A 13,847-nucleotide genomic window follows, 5' to 3' on the forward strand; every position below is an offset into this window, starting at 1 on the left:
ACCTTTACTTTTGAAAGCTGCCACATGATGGGCTTTGTGTATCCAGTCTCGACGGAGACGCTGATTCATCCCTACAAGGCGAACACGCTGCCTCTATCCTCGAATTTTTATAATATGGAGGTAACCGAGTCGTAAAGGTTAGTTATAATTGAGGTATTCAGTGGTTTACTTGTGAGACTCGCAGAGAGAGCGACCCAGTCATTCTTATTGTAGACTTCCGGGCGCTATATGTAGTTTGTTGTTATAGATTCAGCTACTCGGAACAAGTTCCAAGTAGCACGGGCTATGGTGAGCCCGTAGTGGACTTACCTGGCACAGGAGCGGCAAGTAGCACGGGCTATGGTGAGCCCGTAGTGGACTTACCTGGCACAGGAGGGGTGCTGTGTGTGTTGTGGAGCGCTATAGTCTGAGTCAAGCTTAAAGCTGGACTGAGGTGGATATTATGTATACCAAGACACTAATACTATAGTAGTATTTAATGTCATCATTCCTCGACAAATCAGTTGATATAAGTTTTCGTTGCAAATTGCAACTGAAAATACTTTGCACAAAATTCATCATTGTATTCTTAAGTGCAATGTGTGTGAACTGCTCCCATGTGTCGACGACAAGTCGCTGAGACATATATACATACAAAGGCACTTCGAATCTCGGCTGTAAATCCCAGATTCTAATCCCGGCAGGAGCAAGAACAATTTGGCAGCGTCTACAATCATCTTCTCTGGTTGATTGTTCAAGAAATCACTAAATTGAATGTTTAACAGATCTCTAACCTTGTCCATGGAGAACAAAAGAAAAGAAGGAACTATCAGGAGAAAACACTAAGTCATTACCACTATATAGCACTTAGAAGGGGTCAGGACAAGGATTAGGGATGGGACAGGGGGGAAAAAATGGTGCCCCAACCACTAGGATGGTCGAGGATTGAACACCGACCTGCATGAAGCGAAACCGTCGCGCTACCGTCCAACCCAAGTGGTTGGGCATGGAGAACAAGAAGAAAATCTATACATTCTGGTTACCATTGTAAATGTATGTCCACGTCTCTGGTAGAAAAAAACATGTTCACGTGACAGTCAACAGGTACCTTTTTTTTTTTTTTTTTTTTTTTCTACCACAGACGTGGCCACACATTTACAATGCTAACCAGTATATATACATTTTCTTCTGTCCTCCAAGGACAGGGTTAGAGAAGTGTTAAACAGGTACCTGAGAGATGACACACCCTCGGGGCCGCATCCTGGGGCCGGTCTGTAGTTGGCCTTCTGGCTAGATGTACATACACACGCACACTCGTACACAACACACATTGCGCATGATACACTCGTCCCGTGATCAAACCCGAAGAGGATTGAGTGGGAACCATTCCATAACTGTTCGCCCCTGTTCACCAAACAACAACCGGAGACCTGGCAATAAACCCAACTGGAGGGTCGTGTTCCAGGGTAAAACTAGCTTCTTTTCTAACTGTGACATGTTTGTGTCTGAAGCTAGACACAGCTATAATGAAATAATCAATGATGGAGTCAGAGTTTGTCTCTTGTGGATTCCTTCCCATATTGCTTTCCGAATGCATGATAGAACTGATGAGTTGGCCAAGAGTTTTGCTTGTAAAGAGGGCATTGATTACCATCTTGGACTGCCTTTGAGCAGCCTGAGGGCAGTAATATTCCGGGAACATCAAAATCTCATACTTGAGGCAAAGTGAATTTCACATAAATTATTCCATCGATCATCATTCTATTATGCAGGAAGAACCGCTCGCGGCTCAAAAATAACGCTCTGGAATCATATTTCAGTTAGGCATCGTATTTTGGAAACTGCAGGTCAATTTGGGCAAAATCTGACTAATCGCCGTTTTCACTAATTTGCATATTTTCGATATAAGAAGTAGTTTTTTAATGTGAAAAAGTCGTGGAATTCAGAGATAGCCCCATAAATTTAGTCCAAGAAATGTGTAAGTACTTCATTCATGATGACATACTGCCAGGAATCTTAGTGAAGTATCCAAAATTTGCTTACTGTAGGTGCAGCCTGCACATGACTGTAAAGCTGCCGCCCAGTTGGGTGGGTGTGGAGCAAGACTAGTAACTGTGTGACTCACCATAGATGTAAAGTGCCTTCTATAGTGACTGTTGTGAGCCTCTTGTTGAATCACTTGTGATATAAAAAGATTATTGATATGTCTATGTATTTGTGTAATTTGATGCATATGAATGTTACTTACATGTGTATGTAACATTATCAATTGTATAACTAGCTTGAAAAGATTGTTACTTGCTTAGCTAAACGAACTATGGGGGATCAGTTCTTGAACCTTCAGGTCTCCGTAACCGCCCACAGATGGGTATGGGGCGCATAATAAAGAGACTGAATTGATGATGAGTAAAACATTTAAAAGTATATATAAGACCCAACATTTATTGGTTTGCTATATACAGAAAACTAAATTATTTTTACATTTATAAATTGGCACATCTAGAATGGTAAAGAGTGGTGGTGTTCCATATGCACTCTAAACTTAATGGGTAGGGGCTAGATTATTTAATTCTAATACAAATGAGGCATTAGGTGATAGGAAGCGTGCCCAACCATTTCTGTCCCGCTCGGGGTTCCTGCTAGTGGCTCCAGAAGGAACCCAACTGCACTACCGAGACCCGGAAACAAGGGCGAGAAAGGCAGGAGTGGTGTGATGTGTGGCACAAGCCGTTGTTTATAAGGTGAGCCCAGGGCATCCCAGCCACCAGCCTGCCCAATCACCACGAGGGCACCACCACCCACGATACCCTCCTCTGCCCCACACACACACACACACACACACACACACACACACACACACACACACACACACACACACACACACACACACACACACACACACACACACACACACACGAGCGCACTCACACAACCCACACACGCGGAATCCCTAATCCTTTCCTTCTTAGCTAACGTGTTTTGGGAGGGAACAGGTTGGTTTAAACTAAGAAGGAACACCAACTAGCCACGAAGAGTACTTCTTGTCACCCACAAGTTGAGAGATGAATGGTTTAATTGTCGGGTATAAAGAAGAGGCGGCAACCGCGTCTCATACCCTGGCCTGGTCTCCGTAGCGTCTTGGAGGCGGCATGGTAGTGCACTTCTCGGTGTGTGGGTATGCGCACGGCTGCCCCACCAGTCCGCCCCGTGCCCGCCCCTTGTGCGTCCCGTCACCCCCTTAGTGTTGCGCATTCTCACTCTACCCACAGACAAAGTCGTGTGTTTAGTTCTATGGCTCCTCTGCAAAGTGCAAAATCAGTGGTGTCTGTTATTGTGTTAATTGGAAAAATGTAGCCGCTGTTCCTGCATTGCTCCGTAGACCAGCGACCTCTCCAGGTAAACCACCGCACGGAACTATGCGGTTAGTTTGCATATCGACAGCGTGTTGCTAGCGGGTATGTGCCGAGAGAGGAAATATTGTGTCAGGCAGACAAGATGAGGGTGGGATGGGGTGTTGATACTGGTCATGCAGGGGGGTGGGTGTCAACTCTACAGTCTCGTGTATGTCTGCTGGCATACCTCGTGTCTTCCCCAGCCTACTAGGCCTGTCTCATCCTTCCACGCCCACCCCAGCCTAGGCCTGTCTCATCCTTACATGCTCACCCCAGCCTAGGCCTGTCTCATCCTTACACGCCCACCCTTGTTGCCCACCTTCACCCGTGTTGGTTTATATATATATATATATATATATATATATATATATATATATATATATATATATATATATATATATATATATATATATATATATATATATATATATATATATATATATTAGTATACTTTGGTAGCAGTCTCTCTTGTAAACATATGTTGTTAAATATGACCTAAAAGATAAAATATGACATATGAAAATAAATATGACCTTTTCGGTCATATATATATATATATATATATATATATATATATATATATATATATATATATATGACCTAATAAGCCAAGTTTTCATGAATTATTTGTTTTTCGACTACCTAACCTACCTCACCTAACCTAACCTAACTTTTTCGGCTACCTAACCGAACCTAACCTATAGAGATAGGTTAGGTTAGGTTAGGTAGGGTTGGTTAGGTTCGGTCATATATCTACGTTAATTTTAACTCCAATAAAAAAAAATTCACCTCATACATAATGAAATGGGTAGCTTTATCATTTCATAAGAAAAAAATTAGAGAAAATATATTAATTCAGGAAAACTTGTCTTATTAGGCAAATCGGGCCTTGAATAGTAGGCCTAGAAGTGCATTCTGGCTACTAGGTACGACATATATATATATATGTCGTACCTAGTAGCCAGAACTCACTTTTCAGCCTACAATGCAAGGCCCGATTTGCCTAATAAGCCAAGTTTTCATGAATTAATATATTTTCTCTAATTTTTTTCTTATGAAATGATAAAGCAACCCATTTCATTGTGTAAGAGGTCTATTTTTTTTTATTGGAGTTAAAATTAACGTAGATATATGACCGAACCTAACCAACCCTACCTAACCTAACCTAACCTATCTTTATAGGCTAGGTTAGGTTAGGTAGCCGAAAAAGTTAGGTTAGGTTAGGTTAGGTAGGTTAGGTAGTCGAAAAGCAATTAATTCATGAAAACTTAGCTTATTAGGCAAATCGGGCCTTGCATAGTAGGCTCAGAAGTGAGTTCTGGCTACTAGGTACGACATATATATATATATATATATATATATATATATATATATATATATATATATATATATAATATATATATATATATATATATATATATATATATATATATATATATATATATATATATATATATATATATATATATATATATATATATATATGCAATTGACGATCACAAAACACTGATCATTTTATGCGGAAAATCCACAGAGAAATATGAAATGAGGTGAACGTTTCGGCTATGTTAAAGCCTTTGTCAACACCAGACTGACTGACTGTCAGTCTGGTGTTGACAAAGGCTTTAACATAGCCGAAACGTTCACCTCATTTCATATTTCTCTGTGGATTTTCCGCATATATATATATATATATATATATATATATATATATATATATATATATATATATATATATATATATATGTATATATATATATATATATATATATATGTATATATATATATATATATATATATATATATATATATATACATATATATATATATATATATATATATATATATATATATATATATATATATATATATATATATATATATATATATATATATATGCCAGAACGCAGTACTTGGCCTACTATGCAAGGCCCGATTTGCCTAATAAGCAAAGTTTTCATGAATTTATATATTTTCTAATTTTTTTTATTATGAAATGATAAAGCTGTCTATTTCATTATGCATGAGTTAACTTCATTTAATTTGAGTTAAAACTAACGTAGATATTTGACCGAACCTAACCAACCCTACCTAACCTAACCTAACCAACCCTACCTAACCTAACCTATCCTAACCTTTCTTAACCTAACCTTAACTAACATAACTAAGTAAATAATTTATGTTCCTAACATAATATGATAATATTTCCAATAAACCAATTGGAAACAATATTTTGAAAATATCGAAAATCACTCGGCCTATTAGGCAAATCGGGCCTTGCATAGTAGGCCGAGAAGTGCGTTCTGGCTACTAGGTACGACATATATATATGTGTGTATATATATATATATATATATATATATATATATATATATATATATATATATATATATATAAACAAATTTGAAATATATGGAAGTGAACCGGGAGGCTGCCCGCACTAGAGCAGTGGGAGGGATGACTGGCCATCAAGGTGTCCTTATAAGGTCCTGTGATGATGGTGGTGGTGTGTGGTTGTGGTGTGGTGGCGTGGTGTGGTGGTGGTGTGGCGTGGTGTGGTGTGGCGTGTTGTAGTGGTGGTGGTGTGGTGGTGTGGCATGGAGGTCGTGCGGCGTGGTTGTGGTGTGGTGGCGTGGTGATGGTGTGGTTGTGGCTTGGTGGTGGTGTGGTGGTGATGTGGTGTGGTGGTGATGTGGTGTGGTGTGGTGTGGTGGTGGTGTGGCGGTGGTGCAGATTTGGCCGGTAATGTGGTCACCGGTAGATTGGTGAAATTTCCCGGGCTTATGCAACAGGGAAATCTGTGTATATTTATCTAATTGTGATTGAGAGGGTTGAACTGCAGTAATTTGGATCCCACTCTCAACTTTTAATCGAATGATGTGCAGGTTTCGGAGCCGTTTAGCCTCTTGTCACAGCTCCATTGTGTATGGAGTGTGTTTCCACCACTTTAATTTCAGAGTGGAAAGTGTGAAGTGAGTGGGGGCAGCAACTGGGCAGGGGTGATCAGTGTGAGGGGAGAGCCTGAGACTGACGTGTGGGTAGAGGGTAAGGTAGGGTATTGTTGGAGGGGTGGGGCATGGGTTAGGGGGTAGGGGGTAGAATAACTCGTGCTGTTGCTGATGCAAATGAGATTTTCAGATAATGGTTGCGGGTTTCCCACTCTCATCACTCTCCCTATGTTTCTTCCTTTCCTTCGCTGCTGCTACTGCTCTCTCTTGCCTTGTCATATCCCAATGAAAAAATAAAGTACTACTTCTGTTGCTCAGCGCAAGTAAAAAAAAATTGCACCTTATTCCTAGAATTGCCTGTTTTTTTAATAATCTTGTTCGTGAATGCAAAGCTGCTCTTTACCGGCTAGTTGTTTCCTTCGTATAACAACCTCCTCTTAATTTTCTTCGCCCGCCGCTACATGTAACTTTGCCATGATTCCTGTTCCTCCGTCCCTCAGTCTCCACTCATGTTTGTTGGCTCCTGGTTCCTGCAGTCCTTCCACTTCTATTGCTTTCCCCCCCCTTCTAGTAGTTGATTAGTATTCCTGGCTGCTTCCTGCAAATTGGCTGCGTGCATCAACACACCCTACGCAGGTGTTGTGGACATGCTACAAAACAACACAGGTGTTTTGTAGCACGTGTACAAATGAAGGTGAAGTAATTATCGGGAGGTGTTAAGCCTGTGTAATTATGTATCACAGGGAAAGGATATGAGGAGAAGAGTCTGGGATAGGGCGGAGGAGAGAAGGAATGGCGCCATCCACTTGAGCCGTCGGGAATCAAGTGAACTGCTGCTCTGAAAATGTTCCTCGACTGTTTGGTTTCCAGCAGCTGAGGGGCTCAGTTGACTCGTCTTGGTTCCCAGCTGCTGAGGGGCTCAGTTGACTCGTCTTGGTTCCCAGCTGCTGAAGGGCTCAGTTGACTCGTCTTGGTTCCCAGCTGCTGAGGGGCTCAGTTGACTCGTCTTGGTTCCCAGCTGCTGAGGGGCTCAGTTGACTCGTCTTGGTTCCCAGCTGCTGAGGGGCTCAGTTGACTCGTCTTGGTTCCCAGCTGCTGAGGGGCTCAGTTGACTCGTCTTGCGTCGGTCTACTTCGCGGATCATTGTTTACTCCTCGGTCGATCACACCTTATATTGGTGTGTACTTCTTGCTTTATTTCCTCTTCTTGCTGCCTCTCATCCTGGATCGTGCCTGATACTTGGTTCAAGAGTTCCTCTACTACATCTCCCGGAGATGGAGATTACGTCCCACCCCCGCTCCTACACCCCACCCACATCCCTACCAACACCCACGCCCCCACCCACAAACCATAGACCCTCCCGCCTCTCTTTTTGTAACTGATTTTACTATCCATTATTCCTCGCAGCGGCCACGAGAGAGAGAGAGAGAGAGAGAAAGAGAGAGAGAGAGAGAGAGAGAGAGAGAGAGAGAGAGAGAGAGAGAGAGAGAGAGAGAGAGAGAGAGAGAGAGAGAGAGGGGGGGGGAGAGGGACGAGAATGTGTTATGTGGATCATGGGTTGGTCAGAGGTCACTATATGTTGGAGGTTGTGTGCGCATGCGCTTGTGTTTGGTACAGTAAGTTTTAACTTACTCTCCAACCTTTAGTTAATTTGTTTTTGTGAATGTTTAAGCTTCGTGTATTTTTTTGTTTTATTTACAGACAATATACTTTGAGTGTGTTAGTGTGTGTATTCATCTAGTTGTGCTTGCGGGGGTTGAGCTCTGCTCTTTCGGCCCGCCTCTTAACTGTCAATCAATCAACTGTTACTAACTACTAACCATTTTTTATTTTTTTCTCATACAAACACACACACACACCCCGGAAGCAGCCCGTAACAGCTGTCTAACTCCCAGGTACCTATTTACTGCTAGGTAACAGAGGCATCAGGGTGAAATAAACTCTGCCCATTTTGTTTCTGCCATCACCGGGGTTCGAACCCGGACCCTAGAATTACGAGTCCAGAGCGCTGTCTACTCAGCTATCAGGCCCCCCTACTCCCTAGGGTGTGCTGTGGTGGGGGAGGGCTGGGTGTGCTGTGGTGGGGGAGGGCTGGGTGTGCTGTGGTGGGGGAGGGCTGGAGTTTGGGGGGTGAATACCGGAAGTGTGAGCACAGGAGCAACATTCCAGCCAGTGCTGAAGGGGGAAGGTACATGGTCCGCCCGCCCTCACTCCCACACCTGTAGCCCCAGCCTGGTCACTCTCCCCCGCCCTCACTCCCACACCTGTAGCCCCAGCCTGGTCACTCCCCCCGCCCTCACTCCCACACCTGTAGCCCCAGCCTGGTCGCTCTCTGGGCGCCCTCACTCCCACACCTGTAGCCCCAGCCTGGTCACTCTCCGGCAGCCCTCACTCCCACACCTGTAGCCCCAGCGTGGTCACTCTCCGGCAGCCCTCACTCCCACACCTGTAGCCCTAGTCTGGTCACTCCCCCCCTGTATGCACCTGTAGTCAGCCTGGTCACTCCCCCCCCCCCTGTATGCACCTGTAGCCCCAGCTTGGTCAGTTTCCTCTAATCTTCATTTGCGCTATTATATTGTTTCTTTGTGATATTTCTAGGTTCATATTGCATTTATTTTATTTGAGTTGTTGAGAGAGAGAGAGAGAGAGAGAGAGAGAGAGAGAGAGAGAGAGAGAGAGAGAGAGAGAGAGAGAGAGAGAGAGAGGGAGAGCGAAAGGGACAGAGAGAGTGGGGGTTAGAGACTACTATAATTTGATGCTTACTATGCATCCCATATGCATGCTGTGGTCAGTATGGAACGGGGCACATACAGCCTTAAAGGGTTCAGGAACTGGGCCCTGAGGTATATGCGATATAAATCATTATGACTCTACCATATGCAATAGATAACGCTAGAATATAGATTCTATAATACGTTGTTACCACAATAATTCCTTACAATATTGACGTTTTCTATGCATCGGCCTCGATAGGTTAGGTGGATTGCTTAGGTTTGTACGTTGCATGTTAGGAAAATACTGTGTTCTTAAGTGGCAAATTGTGACAATAGGCTGACTAGAGAACCATGTACACAAGCAACCCGTTCTCGCACTTGCTTAAAGTCAATATTGGCTTATTTAATAAGTGCATATGTGACATACTAATTGATTGTGAATATTTTAGTTTACCTTGAAAAGCTTCATAGAAAACACCGACCTCACTTAACCTTCTTAGTATGTTAAGATAAGCATCTTATTGCTTCTTAATTACAATTATTACTTAACCTATACCGTTGATAGGTTAAGTAATAATTGTAATTAAGAAGCAATAAGATGCTTATCTTAACATACTAAGAAGGTTAGGCGAGGTCGGTGTTTTCTATGAAGCTTTTCAAGGTAAACTAAATATTCACAATCAATTAGTATGTCACATATGCACTTATTAAATAAGCCAATATTGACTATATGCAAGTACAAGAACGGGTTGGTGTTGGTACCCTGCAGGCCAGTTTTGAACTCATCTCGCTCCTTGAAGGTATTTGTTGAAGTACTTTTCGTATTCCTGTCCTTCCCCCTGGAAGCTTGCAGATAATCTCAGGCAATAACAGTATACCCGGAAAGGGTTTCGAGCGTTACAAAGAGCCCGGCCCGAGGCCAGTCTTGACTTGCGAGAGCTTGGTCCAACAGGCTGTTGCATGGAGCGACCCGCTGGCCCACATATCCACTACAGCCCAGTTGGTCCGGCACTTCTTACAAGAACTTATCTAAGTGCCCCTTGAATACCTCCAGTTTGGTTCCGGCAATATTGCCGGAACCAAACATGGAGGTCTCCAAACATAGAAACAGACATGGTTCCGGCAACCATGTCTGGCAATCTAATGGTTGGTGGGAGGGTGTTGAGGAGCTGAGGACAGTCTTCCAAGCAGGTGCATGTTCTGGCTAACTCGCTAGTTGTCATACATTAGCAGGGCCATATGCGATGACGTCTACCAGAGATGGACTTGATTTTATCACTGATCATTTTGTTATATGTTGTCTTGGTAAGTTAAGAACAGTTGTAATAAACATTCTCTCGTTCTGTCTGTCTGTCTCTCTGACAGACAGACAGTCTCAGTCAGTCTCTCTCTCTCTCTCTCTCTCTCTCTCTCTCTCTCTCTCTCTCTCTCTCTCTCTCTCTCTCTCTCTCTCTCTCTCTCTCTCTCTCTCTCTCTCTCTCTCTCTCGTGTGACAAGAGAGGACGTGTTGGGGATTTGAACGTGAGTCAGGTAGTGAGCTTCTGCCTCTGTGCCGCCTTCAGCTATAATGGTCCATAGTGTGACGGGTGGTCAACTTAGTGTTCCTCATACCGTACAGTCTAACTCGTCAGTAAACTCTTACACCCAGTCAACACTCAACATAAGCTTCCAGCCACCAGCTTAGTAGCGACCCCGCATTACCCAGCTGCTGGCTGGGCGCCCCACTACAGCAGCAGCAACAGCAACCGGTAGCAGTTCTGTCGCTCCTCCTGTGAACTTGTGTGCGAGAGAGAATGGCCTGACACTCTCTCGTGGCTGGCTGGATATATGGTGAACTCGGTCCCTGGAGTTGACCCATTGAACGACCGAGTTCAATGGGTCAACTGTTGAATCGACCGATGGGTCGGTTCAACCCATCGGTCGTTGAACTCGGTCCCTGGATCCCATTGGAACACGCTGGTGAAGTAATTTTGGTACTGTATACGCCAGGGGATGACCCATGGTAATGCAGGTTCGAAACATATACATATATATATATATGCGAACAAGCCTGAATGGTCCCCAGGACAATATGCAACTGAAAACTCACACCCCAGAAGTGACTCGAACCCATACTCCCAGAAGCAACGCAACTGGTATGTACAAGACGCCTTAATCCACTTGACCATCACGACCGGACAAAATGAGGTGATAGCCGAGGCTATTTGAACCACCCCACCCGCCGGCACTTGTGTTCCTCACGCGTGCCCCAAAGAATGAGGTGATTTGGTAAAATGCTATGCCCAAGATTACTATCCGAGTGCCGGCGGTGGGGTGGTTCAAATAGCCTCGGCTATCACCTCATTTTGTCCGGTCGTGATGGTCAAGTGGATTAAGGCGTCTTGTACATACCAGTTGCGTTGCTTCTGGGAGTATGGGTTCGAGTCACTTCTGGGGTGTGAGTTTTCAGTTGCATATTGTCCTGGGGACCATTCAGGCTTGTTCGCATTTGTGTTCCTCACGTGTGCCCCAAAGAATGAGGTGATTTGGTAAAATGCTATGCCCAAGATTACTATCCGAGTGCCGGCGGTGGGGTGGTTCAAATAGCCTCGGCTATCACCTCATTTTGTCCGGTCGTGATGGTCAAGTGGATTAAGGCGTCTTGTACATACCAGTTGCGTTGCTTCTGGGAGTATGGGTTCGAGTCACTTCTGGGGTGTGAGTTTTCAGTTGCATATTGTCCTGGGGACCATTCAGGCTTGTTCGCATTTGTGTTCCTCACGTGTGCCCCAAAGAATGAGGTGATTTGGTAAAATGCTATGCCCAAGATTACTATCCGAGTGCCGGCGGTGGGGTGGTTCAAATAGCCTCGGCTATCACCTCATTTTGTCCGGTCGTGATGGTCAAGTGGATTAAGGCGTCTTGTACATACCAGTTGCGTTGCTTCTGGGAGTATGGGTTCGAGTCACTTCTGGGGTGTGAGTTTTCAGTTGCATATTGTCCTGGGGACCATTCAGGCTTGTTCGCATTTGTGTTCCTCACGTGTGCCCCAAAGAATGAGGTGATTTGGTAAAATGCTATGCCCAAGATTACTATCCGAGTGCCGGCGGTGGGGTGGTTCAAATAGCCTCGGCTATCACCTCATTTTGTCCGGTCGTGATGGTCAAGTGGATTAAGGCGTCTTGTACATACCAGTTGCGTTGCTTCTGGGAGTATGGGTTCGAGTCACTTCTGGGGTGTGAGTTTTCAGTTGCATATTGTCCTGGGGACCATTCAGGCTTGTTCGCATTTGTGTTCCTCACGTGTGCCCCAAAGAATGAGGTGATTTGGTAAAATGCTATGCCCAAGATTACTATCCGAGTGCCGGCGGTGGGGTGGTTCAAATAGCCTCGGCTATCACCTCATTTTGTCCGGTCGTGATGGTCAAGTGGATTAAGGCGTCTTGTACATACCAGTTGCGTTGCTTCTGGGAGTATGGGTTCGAGTCACTTCTGGGGTGTGAGTTTTCAGTTGCATATTGTCTTGGGGACCATTCAGGCTTGTTCGCATTTGTGTTCCTCACGTGTGCCCCAAAGAATGAGGTGATTTGGTAAAATGCTATGCCCAAGATTACTATCCGAGTGCCGGCGGTGGGGTGGTTCAAATAGCCTCGGCTATCACCTCATTTTGTCCGGTCGTGATGGTCAAGTGGATTAAGGCGTCTTGTACATACCAGTTGCGTTGCTTCTGGGAGTATGGGTTCGAGTCACTTCTGGGGTGTGAGTTTTCAGTTGCATATTGTCCTGGGGACCATTCAGGCTTGTTCGCATTTGTGTTCCTCACGTGTGCCCCAAAGAATGAGGTGATTTGGTAAAATGCTATGCCCAAGATTACTATCCGAGTGCCGGCGGTGGGGTGGTTCAAATAGCCTCGGCTATCACCTCATTTTGTCCGGTCGTGATGGTCAAGTGGATTAAGGCGTCTTGTACATACCAGTTGCGTTGCTTCTGGGAGTATGGGTTCGAGTCACTTCTGGGGTGTGAGTTTTCAGTTGCATATTGTCCTGGGGACCATTCAGGCTTGTTCGCATTTGTGTTCCTCACGTGTGCCCCAAAGAATGAGGTGATTTGGTAAAATGCTATGCCCAAGATTACTATCCGAGTGCCGGCGGTGGGGTGGTTCAAATAGCCTCGGCTATCACCTCATTTTGTCCGGTCGTGATGGTCAAGTGGATTAAGGCGTCTTGTACATACCAGTTGCGTTGCTTCTGGGAGTATGGGTTCGAGTCACTTCTGGGGTGTGAGTTTTCAGTTGCATATTGTCCTGGGGACCATTCAGGCTTGTTCGCATTTGTGTTCCTCACGTGTGCCCCAAAGAATGAGGTGATTTGGTAAAATGCTATGCCCAAGATTACTATCCGAGTGCCGGCGGTGGGGTGGTTCAAATAGCCTCGGCTATCACCTCATTTTGTCCGGTCGTGATGGTCAAGTGGATTAAGGCATCTTGTACATACCAGTTGCGTTGCTTCTGGGAGTATGGGTTCGAGTCACTTCTGGGGTGTGAGTTTTCAGTTGCATATTGTCCTGGGGACCATTCAGGCTTGTTCGCATTTGTGTTCCTCACGTGTGCCCCAAAGAATGAGGTGATTTGGTAAAATGCTATGCCCAAGATTACTATCCGAGTGCCGGCGGTGGGGTGGTTCAAATAGCCTCGGCTATCACCTCATTTTGTCCGGTCGTGATGGTCAAGTGGATTAAGGCGTCTTGTACATACCAGTTGCGTTGCTTCTGGGAGTATGGGTTCGAGTCACTTCTGGGGTGTGAGTTTTCAGTTGCATATTGTCCTGGGGACCATTC

Source organism: Procambarus clarkii, chromosome 32, assembly GCF_040958095.1.
Source record: "Procambarus clarkii isolate CNS0578487 chromosome 32, FALCON_Pclarkii_2.0, whole genome shotgun sequence".
Taxonomy (NCBI): domain Eukaryota; kingdom Metazoa; phylum Arthropoda; class Malacostraca; order Decapoda; family Cambaridae; genus Procambarus; species Procambarus clarkii.